Source organism: Odontesthes bonariensis, chromosome 11, assembly GCF_027942865.1.
Source record: "Odontesthes bonariensis isolate fOdoBon6 chromosome 11, fOdoBon6.hap1, whole genome shotgun sequence".
In the NCBI taxonomy this organism is placed as follows: domain Eukaryota; kingdom Metazoa; phylum Chordata; class Actinopteri; order Atheriniformes; family Atherinopsidae; genus Odontesthes; species Odontesthes bonariensis.
Genome location: NC_134516.1, coordinates 8420228 through 8441784, shown reverse-complemented (window position 1 = coordinate 8441784; position 21557 = coordinate 8420228). Strand labels below are relative to the sequence as shown.

The 21557-nt window shown below is 46.2% G+C and overlaps 2 protein-coding genes across 2 annotated transcripts in view; one reads left to right on the top strand and one right to left on the bottom strand.

The window, feature by feature from the left end:
* LOC142391556 (protein NLRC3-like) overlaps positions 1-21557 on the bottom strand; it is a 189516-nt gene that overhangs the window by 12326 nt on the left and 155633 nt on the right. The gene's annotated exons all lie outside the window — the stretch shown is intronic.
* LOC142391565 (uncharacterized) overlaps positions 19106-21557 on the top strand; it is a 28458-nt gene continuing 26006 nt past the window's right edge. The window contains exon 1 of the mRNA XM_075477419.1: positions 19106-19352. The gene's annotated coding sequence lies outside the window, so the exon portion shown is untranslated. The remainder of the gene's footprint in view (positions 19353-21557) is intronic.

Sequence of the window (21557 nt, the reverse complement as noted above, 5' to 3'; positions counted from 1 at the left end):
TACATGCAATAAAAGGTCAAAATTAACCAGAAAACTTTTCAAAACTCCAGTTCCAGTAATTTGACTCTTCATACAGAGAAACTTATATCAGAGACGCCACTTAAACCTGTTTTTCAGGTGATGTTTTCAACAGATTTTCAAAAGAAAAGTATAAAAAAAACCATCTCTAAGATACTTGAAAAGGTCACAAGAGAAACAATTTTCAGCTAATCTCCAGATAAATGACGTGTTGTTGCAGCTCTAATTCAGCGACACAATAAAGCAGATGTAAAACATGCTGAAATTTAAGTTTGTTTGTGGGATAAAGAGACATTTTTAAAGACGGGAAAGTGAACACACAGACACAAAGATGGAATTTAAAAAGCTTGAAAAACCTGTCTGACTCACTGAGTTACACAACGAGAAAGCCACACCTCCATCCAGGGTGTTACCTTTAGTCTTTAAGAGATAAACAGCAGAGAGTTTCCGTGTCTGACTTCAGTGGAAGAAACCGCAGTTATCCCCACAAATTAAAACACAATGTGATTTATTTTGGCAATAAAACCATAAAGAATATGTTTCTAACAACAATTTAAATGATAATCATGCAGATTTTTCTTCAAAGTTCTTCGAGTGATCAAACTGGACCTGAAATAAGAAGTGAACATGTTCCCCAAACATTACAGAGCAGAAACAAACAGGAAGGTTACTGAAGACAAAGTTCAAACTCACAGTTTGTTCAAGCCAAGTGTTGAAGAAGACGACGCTCCGCTCCACAGACACAGGTGAGCTGCTTCCTGGAATCAGTCAGAGCTCTAACCCTGATGGGGGCAGGACAGGTAGGAGGGGGGGCAGGACAGGTAGGAGGGGGGGCAGGACAGGTAGGAGGGAGGGGCAGGACGGGTAGGAGGGAGGGGCAGGACGGGTAGGAGGGACGGGCAGCAACAGGATCAGATTTCATTTTCATCTGAGTTTAACAGCAGCTTGTAACCTTGTTGGGATTTGTTTTAAAATGAATAAACTTCATCAGTCTTACTCTCACTCCTGACTCCTATCAGCCATCATCTGCTTATTTCCTCCATCATGTCCTCACTGAGGAGTTATCTCATATTAGGGAGGGATCCCGATGGAGGTCAAAACGGTAACTGAGCATCTAACAGCCAGTCTGGGACTGGGAGGCATCCTGCTTTGGTATCAGGTAGACTGGTCATGTTGACTCTGAAGCAACAATCAGAGGGAGGGGGGAACATGCTCATTAATATCGCTGATGTTGGAAAGAAAGAGAGCATTTTCTTTCCATCTGAGCAGGACTGAAACAGGTGACCTGGCTGAGCATTCCCATAACAATTCCTTCTTAATTTTAAAGCTTTAAAAGTGTTCTGACACCTCTGATACTTGTGTTTCTCTGAGTCCACACTGCTTTCACACATAGCATGCCTTATCTCATGATGACTGTGTTTGTGGAGAGTAACACTTGTCCGCGGTGTACGAGCAGTGGGGATAGCTCTGCTGCATCTCCCCTCCTCCCCATTTCAGCTGCACTTTAGCTATCACAGTCAAATTACACAGCATGTTGCACACCCTTGGGTACGTGGGGCTCTTGATCCTGGGCTCGGCAGATAATTGACACACACATATCTGCACAAGTGTAACCAGTCTGAAACCTCTGCGTTGTGTTAAGGTTAGAACGAATGGAGACCACACCGCTGCTCTTTCGAAGGTGTTTATTTTCCTCCACCTTTCCTCACCGAACATCAGAAAAAAAGAGCCGCGATTACAATGACACAAACATTAGCACAAAAAAGGAAAACATGGAGCATATGACAAAATAAAATGACAAATATAAATGACAAAAAGGGAGCTTACCTTTCCTCACCGAACATCAGAAAAAAGAGGAAGAGTTTAGGAGGGACCGTGTCTTTTGTCACAGATGTTGCCCCCCCATGAAATAATGTACAGAAACCAAAAAAGAAAACAAAAGTTCCACCTGACTAGTCTTATAAATGTCATAAAAACAATTAAAAACAATAATTTACTGGAATTATACACAAGCCTAATTAACCCTTGTTACACAAGCATTCATTCACGTGCTGAAGATGTGGAGGTGGATCAGAGTGTCAGAGGAGACTCTGTAGAAGGACAGAGTGCCAGCAGGACGGTCAACATACACTGCTGCTCTGTTAGAGACAGAGGAGGAGGAGGAGGAGGAGGAGGAGGAGAAAGAGGAGGAGGAGGAGAAGAAAGAGGAGGAGGAGGAGGAGGAGGAGGAGGAGGAGGAGGAGGAGAAAGAGGAGGAGGAGGAGAAGAAAGAGGAGGAGGAGAAGAAAGAGGAGGAGGAGGAGGAGGAGGAGGAGGAGAAGGAGGAGGAGGAAGAGATGATTGTTTCTCTCTTATAATCTCTTATTTACCTCCATCAGAGCAGATCAGACTCCAGGGGGGTATTTTACGAAGCTGGCTTAGTGGAAAGCCTGGCCTTTCTCGCTACTTCTGGCTAAACTTAGAGAGAGTTCCGTTCCATGAACATGGCTTATTTGAATGCCCGTTGAGTAACCATGGTAACTTATGCTGCTGAACTAGCCTAAAGTTGAAGCTTAGCTTAGCTACATCTCAAAGAATGTCCGACCGGCTGAAACAGACTCCGGAAAGAAATGTTCACCTAGAATTCTGCGCTCCCGCAACTCATGTCTTGTCTAAAAAACGAAACAAAAACTGTGGTTATCATACTTTCACTGTCTCGAAAAATCAATCAGTCGGTGCCAGTGCAACTAAAGAAACGCAACTATACACACGTATTGAGCATGAAATTAAATGAGAGAGAACATGGTATTCATTAAAACTAATCAATACCTAACAAACATCCGATCTACACCCACGTAGGACCAGACTCAGAAAAATGTTAAGAGAGTCTGGCTGCAGACCTGCACTGTCAGGACCCACAGACCTGAACTGTCAGGACCCTGTTGCAGACCGTCACCTGCACTATGAGGACCGGAAGTTGATTCGAAGCCTTTCAAAATAAAAGCGTGTGTATCGGAAGCACGTATTTTTAAACTATTTTAAACGCTATATTTTTCAAGAGGTCCTCACAAATGAATTAATTAGTTAACAGTACGACATAAAATCTATCAATTCCCGGTCTATTGTTTTTATTTGTATTGTAAACTTTTGTTTGGTCACTGCACACATTTTCTCTTAGGCTCATATTCATAAGCCAACATCTCACAAGATGCCATAGGCCTATACTGTACATTTTATTGTATACTATAGAGTAAGTCACTGCTATTTCATTATCATTTCATTTTGACTTTATCGCACTGCTCTTTATATATATATATGTATTTGTTTCAATTAGTTTTTCTGTTGTATTATTCTGTATTTTTATCCTTAACCACCATAAATTTCATGTTTGGTTCTATGTCTATGCCAATTATGTTCTTGTGCTGCTGGAACACCTTAGTACCACTAAATAGTACCCTAACTCTTGATATCTACAGTATAATCTTAGTCAAATTATTAAGGGATCAATGAGAAAACATAAAAAGCACACCAAGTCACAACATGATCAAATGTTCTGTAGTGTTTATTCAGTCAAACATTCACAATATGACAAAAAATCTTTGTTTTTGTCGACTACCTGTTCACAAAATATAAACATATCGTTAATATTGTGAAATATCATTTTGAAAGGCTCCAGGATCGCTTCTCTTTCATCCTCGTCCAGTTCTTCGTTCCACAACCTCCCATACTGTAGAGCAGCCTCTGCCTGTTCCTCTTCCCCCATGCCCAGAACGTCAGGCAGGTCCAATCTGGCAGACAACAGTGGTTTGTTGGTCTCAGCCCACTCTGCTGCATGTCTGCAATTTTGAAGAATGCGATCTTCAACCGAGTCCTATGGAAAAGACAGAAAGAAAGATGTCTGTCCTATAGCTGCCACACCAACAGTATCTGACCAATAGATACTGTGCAAAAGCTTACGCCTTCCACTGGTGTGTCCACATCAGCAAGTCTGGCTCTCTTGGAGACCTCTGCCTGCTGCTCTTCTTCCTGAGTACTCAACTATTAATATGAATACATGCATTATACATACTTTATACTCTTACCTGAATTTGTAGTCCAGTTTTCTCTGTCCAGTTACCAGGATTTAGTGACTGGGATAGGTTTCTAAAAGACAGAAAGTGAGGTGTCAGATGTTCTTCACTGCAACCTACATTCCCTTCATTTTCCTTTTACCCTTTTACAAACCAAACCACAACCTGCCAGAAGTTAGTAGCGTTAGCTAATACTTATGAGTACAAACAAACAGACAAATACATTATGCTTACCTTTACATAAAATGCCACCTTTTGTATGTGCCTCTAAGTGGCTCTGCAGCTTGGACAATTTTGTTGGTTTAAATTGTAGGCACAGAGGGCAGTGAAACAGTTTGCAACATGACGTGCAGCGTTCGATTTTGGGCGTAGTGCCGGCGGTTGTTATTGAAATATGCATCTGTAAGAGACAAATAATGTCGTAATAAGTAAAACTAAATTGTATATATATATATATATATATATATATATATATATATATATATATATATATATATATATATATATATATAAATGGCGCATTTAAGTGAGCACTATCGATACGATAACAACGCTAAAGACTAGCCAAAAGTAAAAAAACCTGATTCTTTAAAATTAATATAACTTTACAGTATATAGTTATTGAAATATGCATCTGTAAGAGACAAATAATGTCGTAATAAGTCAAACAAAATTATACAAGTCAGCACTATCGATACGAAAAATGGCACATTTAAGTGAGCACTATCAATACGATAACAACGCTGAAGACTAGCCAAAAGTTTTTAAAAAAACACTGATTCTTTAAAATTAATATAACTTTAGATATAGTGTGCAACGTAACGTTCCAGTGAATAAAGACTGTTTCTGTTTCTTCGTATGAAAGAAAGAGTAGTTTTCACTCGACTTTTACTCACCTCGTCGTCTCCACAGTTCAAATGGGGAACGAAAAATACGTGCTCCTCACTTGTCGCTTCGGGTCCTCACAGTGCAGGTGACGTCAAAGTGCATGTCTGCAACTAAGGGTCCTGACAGTGCAGGTCATGGGTCCTGACAGTGCAGGTCTGCAGCCAGACCCCTCTCGAAAAATGGGGGACAACATGGGTGTGCCAGCTGCCTCTTTGGGTGGCACCGGCACACCCTGGCACAGCCGGGGCTGCGCCATTTGATCACATATATTCATTATACACTCACCGGCCACTTTATTAGGTGCACCTGTTCAGTTGCTCTTCAACACAAACAGCTGATCGCATGGCCGCATCTCAATGCATTTAGAAGCTGTGGCGCAAAAAAGGGGGATGCACTATATGCGGCGCATAGGGGCGCTGCACGAGAGAGGGGGGGGGGGGGATTTTATGAATCTACTTCAAATAGTCTCTCTTCTTTGCAACGTTTCTCTACAACGATGTTGTAGCGGACACTTGAGTTTCTGTAGGTTGTCTTTTAGGCGTGTTGAATGGGTTTTTTGGGGGTTCACTCCTCAGCTGCTGGACTCCTGTCTGCTCCTCCAAAGCGCTGAAACTTTCTGCTGTAGCTAACCCTTAAAAACATGGAGCCTCTTGTGTTGGTGCTTGTGGACAACTTTCCTGTTAGCTGGAACATTTCAGAGTTCTCCTCAGACTGGATTCAGTGGACATAAAGGTGTCTTTAACAGAGGGAACGAGGCTGCTCTGCTCTCTGGGTTCATCTCTGTGCTTCAGCCCGGCAGGAGCAGTCAATCAGGGGGCGGGGCTTGTTCCAAACGCTCAGCTGCTCTCCCATTGGTTATTGCTTGTGACGTCAGAGACGGACAGAGCTCCTACTGGCTCCTGAAGCCGGAGCAGCGGAAGTGTTTCTGGAGGAATGGCAGCAGAGCCGCTTGTAATGTTCACAGCTTCTGTTTGACACCTCAGAGTTTATAAAACTCATACAACACCATCAGAACACATGGTCACCACATGGACCTTTAGAAGTTCAGGCTTTCTAAACACACACATCAGTGCAATCCAGATGTTTTTCACATCTTTTCAGGGTTTCCTGCTTTGGCTTCATAACTCAGATGGAATCAGTCAGTGAGAAACACAGCAGGCTGTGAAAGAAAGTAAAGGTGTTCACCGAGGCTGAACCTGAGGGACGCATCACTGAAATGACTGAGTGTTACTCCCTTCAGTTGGAATCACCAACACAAGTCCTTCCTCTCATGCACGTGCATTTATTTGCACATGGCTGTGGTCAGTCATGCTGTGAGAACTAGAGAAATGAAAACAAACAAATCATAAAGTGAACTTCACAGGATACAAAGCCTTTCCAAAGAGAATAAACATTAAAGAAACATCTCCAGCACAAACAGCTCCCATAATGCGCTCCATTTGCTTGCAATGTGCCGTGTTTGCATGCAGTGAAACAGGTGATGTGAAAGCGTCGGTGCAGCATCTTAAACACGTGGGAACATCATGTGAACACCACTCTGCAGACCTCATTGGCCGCGTTAACTCAAGGGCAGCAAGAAAGGAAACTTCCAGCGTTGGGTCTCATCCAAATCTCCGAAGCCTTATTCAGCAGCTTCATGACGTCATCTTCAGAGTAATGTTGCGGAAATTTTAGTAAGGCACAGAGTCAGTTATTTTCTGAGGAGATAAGATGCTTTTAATAATATCTTGCAAGAGAGAACAACACAGAACAGAGTTCAGAGTTGCTCTGACTCTTAGACGAAAACAAGTCAGTTAATATACAGGTTAATACGTAGTCACTCCTTTGATATGTTCAAGACTTTGTCTATCTTTCCTCCCTTTCTCCAGCCAAGGCACCTCTGTATCGTGCCATCTTCCCTGTCAAACTCCTTAAAGTTGTTAAATCATAAGAGCACAATACCCTCATTGAAAGAGGGAGAAAAGAGAAAAACAAGTGTCTTAAATGAGTTATTACCGGGTGATACAGAGTAACACTCATACAATGTATATAGGAATTAATTTTTCCCTTACAGTAACACGCCAGCTGAGGAGCTCTGCTGCTCGTGGGCTGAGTGCGTCTGAATAATGCCCCGCCCCTCTACAACACAACAACACTCCTTCCACTATTGGAACATCTCTCCGGGACGCGGTTTAGAACTCAAAAATATAAACTCAACAAGCAAATAACACAGATGTAACTTTTCTTTGTCCTCTGCAGCTTCTCCTGCTCTGGTAAAAAACCACAGGCCCCAGCCCAACCCATCCTGGTCCTATACCAGTCCCTGTGCTTATAGGAAATGGACCCACAGTTCTTCCTGTCTAACAAAGAAACAAAGAAACACAAAACAAACAATTATTAACCTACAAATAAACTCTGTCAATAACTCCCCAAAAATATAAAATAAACTAAGAAAACATTTGAACAAAATTCAAAGTAATAAAGATCAGGAATAAATAGCTCCAACAGTATTTATATTTCCATGATTTATTTTACCCGACTCACAGCTCACAGCTCTCTCTCCCTCTCGGCTTTATTTTGAAGGAAGCGGGAGTTCATTCATTCTGTACATAATTATTACGTCATCAGTGAATGCTTCATGATTTAACCGGAAGTCAGATCACCAGTACCATGGTACAGCGAGAACTATAAAGTCTGCTCTGTTTCAATTTACTGTCACATGAAGTAGCCACGTTTTAGCACCACATTCACTCATTCTCTGCTTAACCTTTAAACTAAATATAACCGGAGCTAACAGAGATGCTAGCTAACTGCCGCTAACTAGCTAGCTAGCGTTAACTGTAGCTTAGTTTACACTTGAAGAAGAAACCTGCGCCTTTCACACAAAGACGCCACCAACTTATTTACATTTAGTCACTCCTGAGTAAAACAAGTTTCAGCTGTTAACAGATCCAACAGCTTTTATTTTACGTCTGTGAAGTGCAGCACAGCGTTAACAGCATTTTATTGTTAAAGGTACCACCGGAAGTGTCAGTCATTTGTAAATCTCCAGCTTTACCTTTTCTGTAGATACCATCTGTGGTCACTAGAGGGCAGAAACGCCCTGCTCACAGCATAAAGACTGAATCTGCAGACTGCAGCTGGCTGCCTTTAGCCTGGCGACGCCATCCTACGTACTTCCGCCCAAAGATTTTGGCTCCGCACATAGTCTGGCCAAATCCCCCTACCTCGGTTCGCTCAGTGTTTTGCCAATCAGCAAACAGTTGCGAGTGGTGACGCAGAACTCACGCGCGGAGTCCATTGTAGTCCATATAATTGTAGTTCAACCGCAGCGGAAATAAACATGGCGACGGAAGAACGCTAGAAGTTATCCATGAAGTTGTCTCAACTCTGGAGATCATTACACAATTAAAACGAGAGCAAGAGGAATGCCTCGTCAATTTTGTTAGTGGCAAGGATGTCGAAGCTCTCCTTCCAACTGGCTTTGGGAAAAGTTTGATTTATCAAATGGTACCGGTATAATGAAAGCGGATGTGGGAAGCGTGATTCGCGAGCTAGAGCCTCGCGAGAGTAAGCATGAACCTCGGCGCATAACCAACGTCATTTCTAAACATTATGATTGGTTAAGGGAACTCCGTTACTCCAATGAATTTACGTTGCTGGGTAAGGTCCCGCCCTCCATGGAAACGGATTCCTCCTGGGTTTTCCCAGACTGTTTGACGGAGTCAACAGTCGGCTTTCGCCCAGGCTAGGCTGCCTTCATCATGTGAACAAAATGACTTTGGAACAGATTTCCCTCAATTTCAGACACAACGGGACAACAATGCTGTCAGTAAAACATTCAGACTGACAAAGTACAACAATCTTTAGGAGAAGTTTTGTTTGAAACTGATCTATCTATATATGACAGTGTTGTGAAAGTATTAATATGACTGCTCTCTTCCATCATAAAACTTAATTTTATAAAGATTTCCCACATTTCAATGTAGTGATGGGATACTCGATTCCTTTTACTGACTCGAGTCACTCACTAAAGTGAATCGGGTTCTCGAGTCACTTGAATCAGTCACCCAGAGTGTGCGCAGGAATGTACAAACAAGTTCCAAACCACGTCCCAAATCATTGTGAAAAAGGCTAAAAGTCCAGAAGTCTCCAAGGCCAAACATTTATTTTTCTTTCTTTCTCTCTAAATAAATTCTAATAACCCAAACAGCCAATAAATAAACATTCAGTGCGAAACAGTGCAAAATTATAATAAAATGTATTAAACTGTGCACAAATAGAACATTTAAATAAGCTGAACTATAGTGCAAAGTAATAATATTCTAACATTCAACACAGCACCATTAGAATAAAATAATTATGTACAGAATGAAGGAACTCCCGCTTCCTTCAAAATAAAGCCGAGAGGGAGAGAGAGCTGTGAGCTGTGAGTCGGGTAAAATAAATCATGGAAATATAAATACTGTTGGAGCTATTTATTCCTGATCTTCATTACTTTGAATTTTGTTCAAATGTATTCTTAGTTTACTTTATATTTTTGGGGAGTTATTGACAGAGTTTATTTGTAGGTTAATAATTGTTTGTTTTGTGTGTGGGGCATTATTCAGACGCACTCAGCCCACGAGCAGCAGAGCTCCTCAGCTGGCGTGTTACTCAGAAGATGACGTCATGAAGCTGCTGAATAAGGCTTCGGAGATTTGGATGAGACCCAACGCTTGAAGTTTCCTTTCTTGCTGCCTTTGAGTTAACGCGGCCAATGAGGTGTGCAGAGTGGTGTTCACATGATGTTCCCACGTGTTTAAGATGCTGCAGCGACGCTTTCACATCACCTGTTTCACTTCATGCAAACACGGCACATTGCAAGCAAATGGAGCGCATTATGGAAGCTGTTTGTGCTGGAGATGTTTCTTTAATGTTTATTCTCTTTGGAAAGGCTTTGTATCCTGTGAAGTTCAGTTTATGATTTGTTTGTTTTCATTTCTCTAGTTCTCACAGCATGACTGACCACAGCCATGTGCAAATAAATGCCCGTGCATGAGAGGAAGGACTTGTGTTGGTGATTCCAACTGAAGGGAGTAACACTCAGTCATTTCAGTGATGCGTCCCTCAGGTTCAGCCTCGGTGAACACCTTTACTTTCTCTCACAGCCTGCTGTGTTTCTCACTGACTGATTCCATCTGAGTTATGAAGCCAAAGCAGGAAACCGGGAAAAGATGTGAAAAACATCTGGATTGCACTGATGTGTGTGTTTAGAAAGCCTGAACTTCTAAAGGTCCATGTGGTGACCATGTGTTCTGATGGTGTTGTATGAGTTTTATAAACTCTGAGGTGTCAAACAGAAGCTGTGAACATTACAAGCGGCTCTGCTGCCATTCCTCCAGAAACACTTCCGCTGCTCCGGCTTCAGGAGCTAGTAGGAGCTCTGTCCGTCTCTGACGTCACAAGCAATAACCAATGGGAGAGCAGCTGAGCGTTTGGAACAAGCCCCGCCCCCTGATTGGCGGCTCCTGCCGGGCTGAAGCACAGAGATGAACCCAGAGAGCAGAGCAGCCTCGTTCCCTCTGTTAAAGACACCTTTATGTCCACTGAATCCAGTCTGAGGAGAACTCTGAAATGTTCCAGCTAACAGGAAAGTTGTCCACAAGAACCAACACAAGAGGCTCCATGTTTTTAAGGGTTAGCTACAGCAGAAAGTTTCAGCGCTTTGGAGGAGCAGACAGGAGTCCAGCAGCTGAGGAGTGAACCCCCAAAAACCCATTCAACACGCCTAAAAGGCAACCTGCAGAAACTCAAGTGTCCGCTACATTTGGGATGTTTCCTCTGCTGTACCTGGTGTCGAGCAGCCGTTTAAAGCAGCAACTGACGCCTTCGCTCTCAGCCAGACTCCATTGAGAAAACCCCTCATTTTAGCTCCCCGGACACCGCAGTCGTTGGTCCGTTTGTGGGACTCTGGTGTTTCACATGTTGGGTAAAACTCCAGAGTCCCACATTAGCAGGAAAACTACCCACTGAGGCAGCTGCAGACCAACGACCAAAGCGGAACTTTGGAAGGTGAAACAGCTGGTTTCCTCTACAGTCTGCTTACCGCGGCCAGAAACACTAAATGAACAAATATGTAGCGCCCCCCTACCATAGACTATGTAGCGGCAGCGCCCCCCCGCAGTAGACTACGCCACCCCTTGATTAACACTCTTAGATCAAGGGGAACACTGTCAGAAACCCACACGACAAGGATATTTAGAGAAGTATAAAAATACACCTTTTTATTAAATTACTCATCAAAAATACTTTTTTCCATAGGAAGTGTTTCACAGGAGAACAACAAAAAAAATAGACAAACATGGGGGAGTGACACCCACAATGCAGCAGCTAGTGGCAGGCACACACACACCTCGTACCCTCCACAAAATTAACTCAAGAGAACAGCAGCTGAACTGCGCACAGATTCTGATGCTGTGGCTATATTTCATTGGACACACAAGTGTTGGGAAGGCTCCATAGGCAACCCCACTACTCAGGCCGACACTTATTGTGAAACACGCCACGCCAACGCCGCCAGCCACCCAGCTAACACAGGAGGATGTTACCTGCCCAAGGACCCCAGGTGCCCTATCTAGATGCCAGCCCTTAATTGCGGACCAATCACGTTCGTGTTCTGACAATGCATACCCCGGAAGCGGTTGGAAAACAACCAACAAAAAAATAATAAAAAGGAAAAACAAATGATCGAACCACTCCGCCCTCAATCCCACACGCTACATTCACCCCCCCCAATTGAATCGGCGGCCCGACGATCACAGCTTACTCTTCCTCCAGGTTGCCCTCCTCTTGTGGACCACCCTCTCCACCGGCTACGACACAGCTCCGCGGGAGATGGTGGGGATTGGAATGACAGCCTGCTGTGACTCGGGTTGTACGCCGCAAGGGCAAGGGCGCATCTTCCAGTGGACCAAGCACCTCATCTGGGGGCAGGGCTTGTGCTTGATCCGCTCCAGTGCAAGACATGGGCTCGTGGACTCCCAGGGCTTCCCCTTCTCCGAGGGCCGGGGGTCTGATCGGAACTGGGTGCTCTTGGCCTCCCCCCTCACTGTACAGAACCACCATACCATCAGTTGGGTCTGCGTCTGTGGGAGAAGGGCTCCTTCCCACGCGCTGGCCTTTGGTCTGCGCCATGGGTCGGATGTGCCCATCTGGTTCCGACTGCCACCCATCCGGTACGGCCCTTAACTCAGTCCGATGGACCTGCCGGCAGGATCCCCCGCCCAATGGAGCCACGGTGTACACAGTCCCTGCTCTCCGTAGCACCTGGAAAGTGTTGGCATGCCAGTGGTCCTGGATCTTATTCCGGCCCTGAACATGATTACGCAGAAGTACCAGCTGGCCCTCTCGAAACCCGGCATCGTTCACTTGGTCGTTATGGCCCTGATTCCGCCTTCGCGCCTGGTCGGCAGCCCGTTGCCTGACATGTTCTTGGGTCAAATGTACGCTCTGCTGATGCTTTTGGATCCACTCCTCCAGGTTGTCATGCTCATGAGATGCACGGTTGTTCCCGAGAAGGAAGTCCACGGGCAGTCTGGGGTGCTGGCCAAACATTAGGAAATATGGCGAGTGTCCAGTGGTCTGGTGCGGGGTGGTGTTGTAGGCGTAAGTGAGCTGGGGCAGGTGCTGGGGCCACCGGCGCTTCTCTGCCACTGGTAATGTGCGTAACAGGTCATGTAATGTCCTGTTGAACCGTTCGCACTGACCATTTCCTTGGGGGTGGTACGGAGTCGTCCTGCTTTTCTGAATACGGTACATTTGGCAGAGCTGCTTGATCACAAGGCTCTCAAAGTTCCGCCCTTGGTCGGAATGTATCCGCGCTGGCGGGCCGAATCTATGAAACCACTGCTGCACCAGGATACGGGCAACGGTGGTCGCTTTCTGATCGTGGGTCGGGATGGCCTGCGCATACTTTGTGAAGACGTCAGTAAGGACAAGCACACTCTCTCTGCCATCGCTTGCCGGGTCTAGGGAAGTGAAGTCCATGGCAAGGATTTCATTTGGCCTACTCGCTTGTAGTGTGCCCCAGTAGGCCCGCACCTTCGGTAGTACTGCCTTCCCCAGCACGCATCTCTGACACCTCTGGCACCATTGCTCCACATCTTGAGCCATGTTCGGCCAAAAGCAGCGGGCTCGCAGGAGTTGAAGGGTCCTTTCTGCTCCTTGGTGACCCTGATCGTCATGCACACTTCGCAGCACCTCCTCCTTCAGGCATTGGGGCAGCAGCAGTTGGAGCACCTGCGGACCACCACTCGAGGCCTGAACAAAGCGGTACATCACTCCTTCTCGCTCCACCAGCCGGTCCCACTGACGGAGAAGACTTCGACTGGCTTGTGGCAGTGACTCACGTTCTTCAGTACAAGGCCACTGCCCCTGTTGATGGTACAACCGGACAGGACCAATGACTGGATCAGTCTCCTGCAGTCTCTGAAGATCTTGAGGCATGCGCCCTGGCAAGGCAGTAACCTCTTCACAGTGGCCCTCCAGAGCCGAAAGCTGGCATCTCTCAGTCAAGGAACCCAGTTCTGGTACCGCAGTACCAAGGGCGAACCGCTCCAAGTACTGCCTGGACAGGGCGTCGGCATTCTGATTGCACCGCCCTGGGCGGTACTTGAGGACAAAGTCGAAAGAGGCAAGTTGTGAGGCCCATCGTTGCTCGAGTGCACCCAGTTTCGCCGTCTGGAGATGACTAAGGGGATTGTTATCAGTAAAGATGGTGAACTGGTTCCCAAGCAGGTATTCTCGGAACTTCTCTGTTACTGCCCACTTTACTGCCAGGAGTTCCAACTTCATGGAGCTGTAGTTTTCCATGTTCCTCTCTGTCGGCTTGAGCCCACGGCTGGCGAACGCCACTGGCCGGACCTTTCCCCCTTGCTCCTGCGACAAGATGGCCCCAAGCCCACCATGGCTAGCGTCCACTTCCAGAATGAAGGGCTTCTGGAAGTCAGCATAGGCCAACACAGGGGCAGAGGTCAGTTTCTTCTTCAGGGACTGAAAGGCAGTCTCACAAGCGTCATCCCACGCCTTGCCCAGAGGGGTAGGTGGAGTCTTCCCTTTCCGCCGAGGCCCACTGAGCTTGCCCACCAGCTGGTGTAAGGGGGCTGCAAGTTTGGCAAAGCCCTCCACGAACCGGCGATAATAACTCGCAAAGCCCAGGAAAGACCGGAGCTCTGCGAGGTGACCTGGACGCCTCCACTCCTTCACCACTTCAATTTTTGACGGATCAGTGGATACCCCCTCAGCAGAGACGACATGCCCCAGGTAGCTCACCTCACGTTGGAAGAATTTGCATTTGGATAGCTTAGCCTTCAGTCCTTGCTCCTCCAGCCTCCTGAACACCTCTTCCAGCCGTTCGAGGTGTTGTTCGACCGAGGAGGAAAATATGATGACATCATCCAAATACAGGAGAACAGATTGGTAGCGACAGTCCCCAAATATACGCTCCATGAGGCGCTGGAAGGTACCGGGTGCATTGCAGAGGCCGAATGCCATCCTATTGAACTCAAAAAGGCCGAATGGTGTGCAAAAGGCGGTTTTATACTTGTCCTTCTCTGCCATTGGGACTTGATGGTAACCGCTTGCAAGGTCTAATGTGGAAAACCACTTGGCCCCTGACAATGCATCCAGCGACTCCTCTATCCTTGGGAGGGGGTAGGCATCACGCCAAGTCTTGGAGTTTAACTGGCGATAATCAACGCAAAGCCTAAGACTGCCGTCCTTCTTAGTTACAAGGACAATGGGTGAAGAATAAGGGCTGGCGCTCTCCCTAATTACCTGGCTGTCCAGGAGCTGTTGAATATGCGCCTTCACCATCTCATACTGGGAGGGCGGAATGCGTCGGTATGGTTGCCGAACAGGGGCATCCTCTATCAGGGGGATTTCATGAGTGATCAACGTGGTACAGCCTAGATCTGCCTCGCCCTGGGAGAATATACTGCTATACTTGTGGATAAGGAACTGGGCTTTGGTGGCCTGCTGCTGAGTGAGTCCAACAAAGTCTTGGACATAGTCAAGAGGGGCAACTGGCGAAGACACCTCTTGAGCAGACACATACGCACAACAATCTTCCCAGGAGGGGTCGACCGTGATGGGTGTACTTCGGACAGGAGTTGCTGCCACCGCCTGCACTGTGCCAATGACACGACGTGGGGGAAGCCAAACTTCAGTCGGGCTGACATTCACCACTGGTGCATACAGGAGTCCCTTACGAGCACAGACGAGGGTGGGTGACATCAGGAGACCCTCCGGCAACTGCTCTTCCCCAAAACTGGGAGGCTCCAGCAGAAAATCGGCTGTCTCCAGGTGGGGGCATGACACTGGGACCATGGTAAGGGCACCCGCCTTGAGGCAGACCGATGCCTTCCCTTGAACTCGGACCCTAAAGGGCTTGATGGCGTTGACGATGGCCTCGATCCTTTCACATTGCTTCAAAGCTTGTCGAGCCGCCGGGCCTGCCGATTCAATCAGAGGGGAGTGAAAGAGCTGAGAGCCTAACTTTCCAAAAAGGGCCTGGTAACATTCCCCAAGTACATTCATACCTAAGATACCTGGTATGGCTGCCTTACGGTACACAGACGCAGCATCCTCAGGGTCCTTGACTACCAGCACCCCCCTCCCTGAAATACATTGCCCCAACACCACTATCTCCATCTCCACATAGCCACTATACGGTATGTCCAGCCCATTCGCTGCCTTCAGGCCGAGCCAATTACACTCTTTCCTCTGAAAATGTGCAAAATGTTCATTAAAATATCTCTCCGTAATGGTGGTGACCATGGAGCCAGTATCCACAAGGCAAGGGACAACTACTCCCCCCATGCTGACATTTAAAACAGGACATTTCCCCACTAACTGGCTACGAGAGGGCAGACAAACAGAGCCCGATGCATTTCCCCCCAGTGTATGGCTCTGTACACTGGGCGTCACAAGTTTCCCGGCAAGCCGGTGGGGCTAACAGACGGATGAGGGGGCTGTGCGGCGATAGCATCAACAGACGGCTGACGGGTGGGCCTACCAGCTAGCGGGCGAGAGGTCGGACAATAACGAGCTATATGGCCAGCCTGTTCACATTTAATACAAATTGGTCGCCCATCAGATGCCCGCCTAAACCGACCCCCCCTGTATGGCTGGGAAGCAGAAGTTTGCATATGTGGCTGCCCCAAATGTTTCACTAGCAAATCTAGCTGGGCCTGTTGTTTTAGCACCAAACCTTTCAACTCAGCTAGCTCAGAGGTCTGCGCAAGGGTGGCCTCACACTGAGATGGGTACTGAGCTTCCCTGTTACGCACCACCGTGCGATGGGCACAATCACGCCCGGTCTGACCCTCCTCCACCCACCTAATGGCTTCCCGCCGCACATCCAAAATAGTCCAACGTGCGTTATCCCGCACCAGCTTCTTAAGCTCTCTTCGTAGCGTAGGGTCATGGACATTTTCACAGAATTGGTCCCGCAAAACTAACTCAGGGTCAGTGATCCAGTCACCCTTTGACATTTTAACTTTCCCCATCAATTCCATTAGTGCATGTGAAAATTCAAACAAGGACTCGGTTTCTTTTTGCTTCCTATCGAAAAACCGCTGTTGCCATAATACATAAGATTTAGCACATCCAAAAACCTCTTTTAAGACTGTAACAATTTCTACAGGGTCTTCTCTAGTTGCCGTAGATCGATATTTGATTTCATTTCGGGCTTCACCCTCAAGGTGATCATACAAAAACATGGCTTTTTCATAAGTGGACATGTGTCTTGCCCGAATGCAGCCCTCTGCCTCCTCGACCCATTCTTCCACCGATAAAGAGGCACCTGCAGGAGTACCAGAGAATTTCGGACAACGTCTCTCTCTGGGAATGTACAATATCTGGTCCCGCTGCCCAGATTGAGGAGCATCACCTCTAGCACTTGACAGTCTTTGATTTTCCACTTGAAGCTGATCCAGGCGATCGCGTAGCTCCTGGAGCTCCGTCATCTTCTAGTCAGCTGCTGTTCTCTACACCCACACACAAACACACGCTGCTGCACCAAAAACAAACCAAAAAGGGACTCTAATGCAACACTTCACAGGAATTTGCATCCTGTCGACAACGCCAAAATGTAGCGCCCCCTACCATAGACTATGTAGCGGCAGCGCCCCCCCGCAGTAGACTACGCCACCCCTTGATTAACACTCTTAGATCAAGGGGAACACTGTCAGAAACCCACACGACAAGGATATTTAGAGAAGTATAAAAATACACCTTTTTATTAAATTACTCATCAAAAATACTTTTTTCCATAGGAAGTGTTTCACAGGAGAACAACAAAAAAAATAGACAAACATGGGGGAGTGACACCCACAATGCAGCAGCTAGTGGCAGGCACACACACACCTCGTACCCTCCACAAAATTAACTCAAGAGAACAGCAGCTGAACTGCGCACAGATTCTGATGCTGTGGCTATATTTCATTGGACACACAAGTGTTGGGAAGGCTCCATAGGCAACCCCACTACTCAGGCCGACACTTATTGTGAAACACGCCACGCCAACGCCGCCAGCCACCCAGCTAACACAGGAGGATGTTACCTGCCCAAGGACCCCAGGTGCCCTATCTAGATGCCAGCCCTTAATTGCGGACCAATCACGTTCGTGTTCTGACAATGCATACCCCGGAAGCGGTTGGAAAACAACCAACAAAAAAATAATAAAAAGGAAAAACAAATGATCGAACCACTCCGCCCTCAATCCCACACGCTACAAATATATGGGTGAAAATAGTGGAAGTTTAGCCGTAAAGGGATCCAGACTAACCCCTCCATGCAGCCGCTGTGTTTTTATATCGTTTTATTTCACTTTAGTAAAACACGGAATGTTTTTTGTCAGCATTTTACATCAAATTACTTCTCTGTGTGTAATATAACCGAATTATCAATAAAGCTCTCTCTTTTATTGAAATATTTTTCTGCTTCTCTTGTTTGAATCCAGACCAACTCTGACATACTGACACTAATGTGGTCCGTTACGTCCACGTTAACACTAAATAAATCTTCAGGAAGTCATTTTCCGGCTTCAGCTCTGCACCGCCCTATAAAATCCTGATTTTACAGCAGCGACGTTGTCCAATAAGATCAACATCAAAGTCAGTTAAAGAGCACGTCTGTGCGGTTAATTCGGCTTCATTCCCATGGAAAATGATCCCCGAGAGAGAAAGTTATGAGCGATGTTACGTTGGAACTACTGCCGGCTGCTGTTCTTCTTCTTCTTCTCTGTCAGCGGCGGTTACTCAGCAGCTTGTAGGCGCATTACCGCCACCTGCCGGACTGGAGTGTGCATCAGGATGGTGACTCTCTCCAAGCCCTCCTAATTAATCTCTGCTCTCTTCCCAAATCTAAAAGCAGATCCATCGCCTCCATCAGCCGAGCTTCTCTGTAACACCTCTCCATCAGCCGGTTGCTCTTTTGGAGTTTTTAGCGGCTGCCTTTCTGCTTGATATTTGGGACATTCTAAAAACACACGGCCCGCCGTCTCCTGCTGTGCACACTGCTCACAGCCACCTGTGGCACGCTCATTCATCACCTTTAACCCTGTATGACCGTCATGTGACCTCAGTGAGACCAATCAGTGATCAGCATCAACACCTGAACTCATTCAGCTCTGATTCTTCACAATGTGGAGAAATGTTCCCAAAAGTGAAGCTCTCAGTTTAGAGAAGGAGCCTCCTGCTTTTCTGAGTTCATGAACTTTTCTGCCAGCACAGTCAGACAGTAAAAAGCTCCTTTTTCCCTCTTTATTTCGTCTTGTTGGCAGTCTTTACACCGCAGTTCCACATGCGTGCTGCTCAGTGTTGCATCTTCACTGTGGTTCTCTTTTTATTCAGTTCCACATGCCGTGCTGTTAAAGTCTGACATCAGGGAGCTTTGATCACCAGCATCAGATCTACCAGAGAAACTGTTGGACATGGAAACACACTTTTCATCTGACTTCAATAAATCCTGTTCTGGAGGAGCAGACAGGGAGAATAAAGTGGAAATCAGTGAACAAAGAGTCTCATTAGTGGCTGTAATGACCCAGTTAAAGTCCAGCTGAGCCGTGTGTGACGCACTGATCGCTCACTGGATCAGAACTCCCTCTCTGGGTGTTTCCTCTCACTTTACTTTCACTTTCCATCCCGTTGTGGCGCAGCTGCTTTTTTCCGCGTGAAGCTCCTGAAGGTAATTCCAGCTGTTTTTAATGTGTGACGCGTTAACATCAGCTGTGGGCGGCTCAGTTCCGGCAGAAACCTGCGCTCCAAACTTCACGGTACCAGCTGTGAGTCCGGTACCGTCGGGGCGGAGGAGGCAGCCGCTCGGCTCTGCTCGGCGCGGCTCGGCCTGTCCGCCATGTTGTCACTTCCGGTGTCAGTAAGTCGTGAACGAAACTGTTAAAGTTGACATAACTTCGGGCCTTTAATAGTTGGACTGCTCAGATCGGGACAGAATTGTTGTGATGAGGCTGTAGATACAGTAGATCCATTAATACCCGGATGATGGGCAGCACGACATGTTCGTGGAAAGACTCATGAGGTGACAGCGAAACAATTCTCAGCAAAGCAGATCTCATGAAAACATCCAGTGCAGAACAGGGCTGATGAATGGTTGGACTATGGGATGTCTAATTGTTAGCTTTTATAGGGGAAACAGGCGGAGGCTTGCATTTAGTCTCTACGACTCATGGGCAGTGGCGGCTCCAGAACAAATTTATCAGGGGGGGCCAGGGTGGGGCCGGGGTTTTTTTCCATGGGGCCCCAGAACAAAAAAAGATATGAAGTGAATTTATTTGGAGCACAAACAAAATGAATTGAACATTTAACAATAAAACATAGAAACGAATTTGAAAGCAAAGACTTCACCTACTGCAAATCTGCAGAATAAACCTTTAAACAGCAGCTTGGCTGGAAGCTGCGTCTCCTGTCCCCCGTTCATGTGGTCGGATATGTCCTCAGACTGGGCTGCACTGGTGGGTCATCCGTGCACCTGCTGATACCTGAAAAGACACGAATGTAGAGAGTAGCAGCCTGGGTCCTATTTGGGTTTACTGATATTTGGATAGCTATTTGAGTTTACATGTTGAAATATGATTTACGTTAATTGCAATAAAAAAGGAGCTATTTACAGTATTTATAGACAGATAATTCATTTAATAAGTGAACAGTTTAATTCAGGTCATTTATGTGTGCATTATTTAAAAAGGTTAAAAATTGCGAACATTGCCTTTGATTTGTTGTTAATCTCAGGAGAGTTTGGTTACCGGAGTCATTATGGTCAGGCGGCATAGAGTGGAGCCACACAGTTTTTTTTTATTTTTTTACCTTTCTCTCTCTCTCTGTCACTTTCTTTTTTTTTTCTCCCACCTTTTTTATTTCTCTCATATTGGATCATTGCTGTACCATTCTTTATGTTTTTTGGAAGTAAATTGAGGAACAAAAGAGGATCTTGTGGAGTTTTTATTTTGTCGTAGATGTGGATGACGAGAGAGAAGAGCGTCAAGCTAACGGCTTCATTAAGGAACCTACATAGAGTAAACATGAGGGTGTAACTGAGAACAATATTAATTGATCCCCCATCTGAGCCGTCCAACTGCAGTAGTTTCCATCCAGGACCTCGTGCAGAGCCATCAGCATGAAAAAGAGCAGTGAAATGGCCCTTTATGCCCATCCCTTTAAAGCGGCGCTATGCAACTTTCAGTAATACGGGGTTTGTTTACCATGCAATACACACCCCAAAGCTGTAGGGGGAGCTCCGTAGAAAATAAGGCGACAGTCTAGCCAGACTGTCGTAAACCCACCAGAGGCAATTTACGGTTTATTTTTCAAGACACTGGCAGAGAGTTGGAGAGCCGTCGACAGCTAATGGAGAGGGGGTGTGTCTTATCAGGCTCCCTGGCTCGGCTCAGAGCCCTTTAGACCTGCTGTGAAGCAGTAGTTCTCGGCTCTCGTGTGTCGCGAGACTTCCAGAGGTAAACAAAGCACGCGGCGCCACAGGCAAAGTTGCAAGCGCTGTTTCGGTCTAGGGCCACCAGATGGAGATGAAAATGTCACCGTTTTCATCAGAACGGGTCAGCCAAGCTATCTGATGATTGCCAAGCAATTTTATGACCATGAAAAAGTTGCATTGTGCCGCTTTAATTGCTGAATGGGAAGTCAACTCCAGCGCCGCTGACATCCGTCAGCAGGAATGATTTTATTGTTTGATCCACACAGTTTGACAGAAAGATGAAGTTCATCTCACTGAGCACATGTGTGTTTTCACAGAGCAGGGTCCTCGTGTACAAAGGGTGCGTACACACAAAAAAGTGGCGTACGCACCTTTTCACGTCAACAATCAGCTGTATCAAGAGACACTTAGAGCGGATGTTGGGAAACTGTTATAATAAATAAATGTGAAAACAATTAGTCCTCAGAGTGATGTGCACATCTGAGACGCATGAACAATTAATAATTAATGAATTAAAACAATTAACACACCCATGTGTCTGCAATTACATGAGTGGATATAAAAGCATGCGCAAAGTGGTGCAATGCACACCATTAAAAACAATGGCTGCTATAAAAGTATTAGAAGACTTTG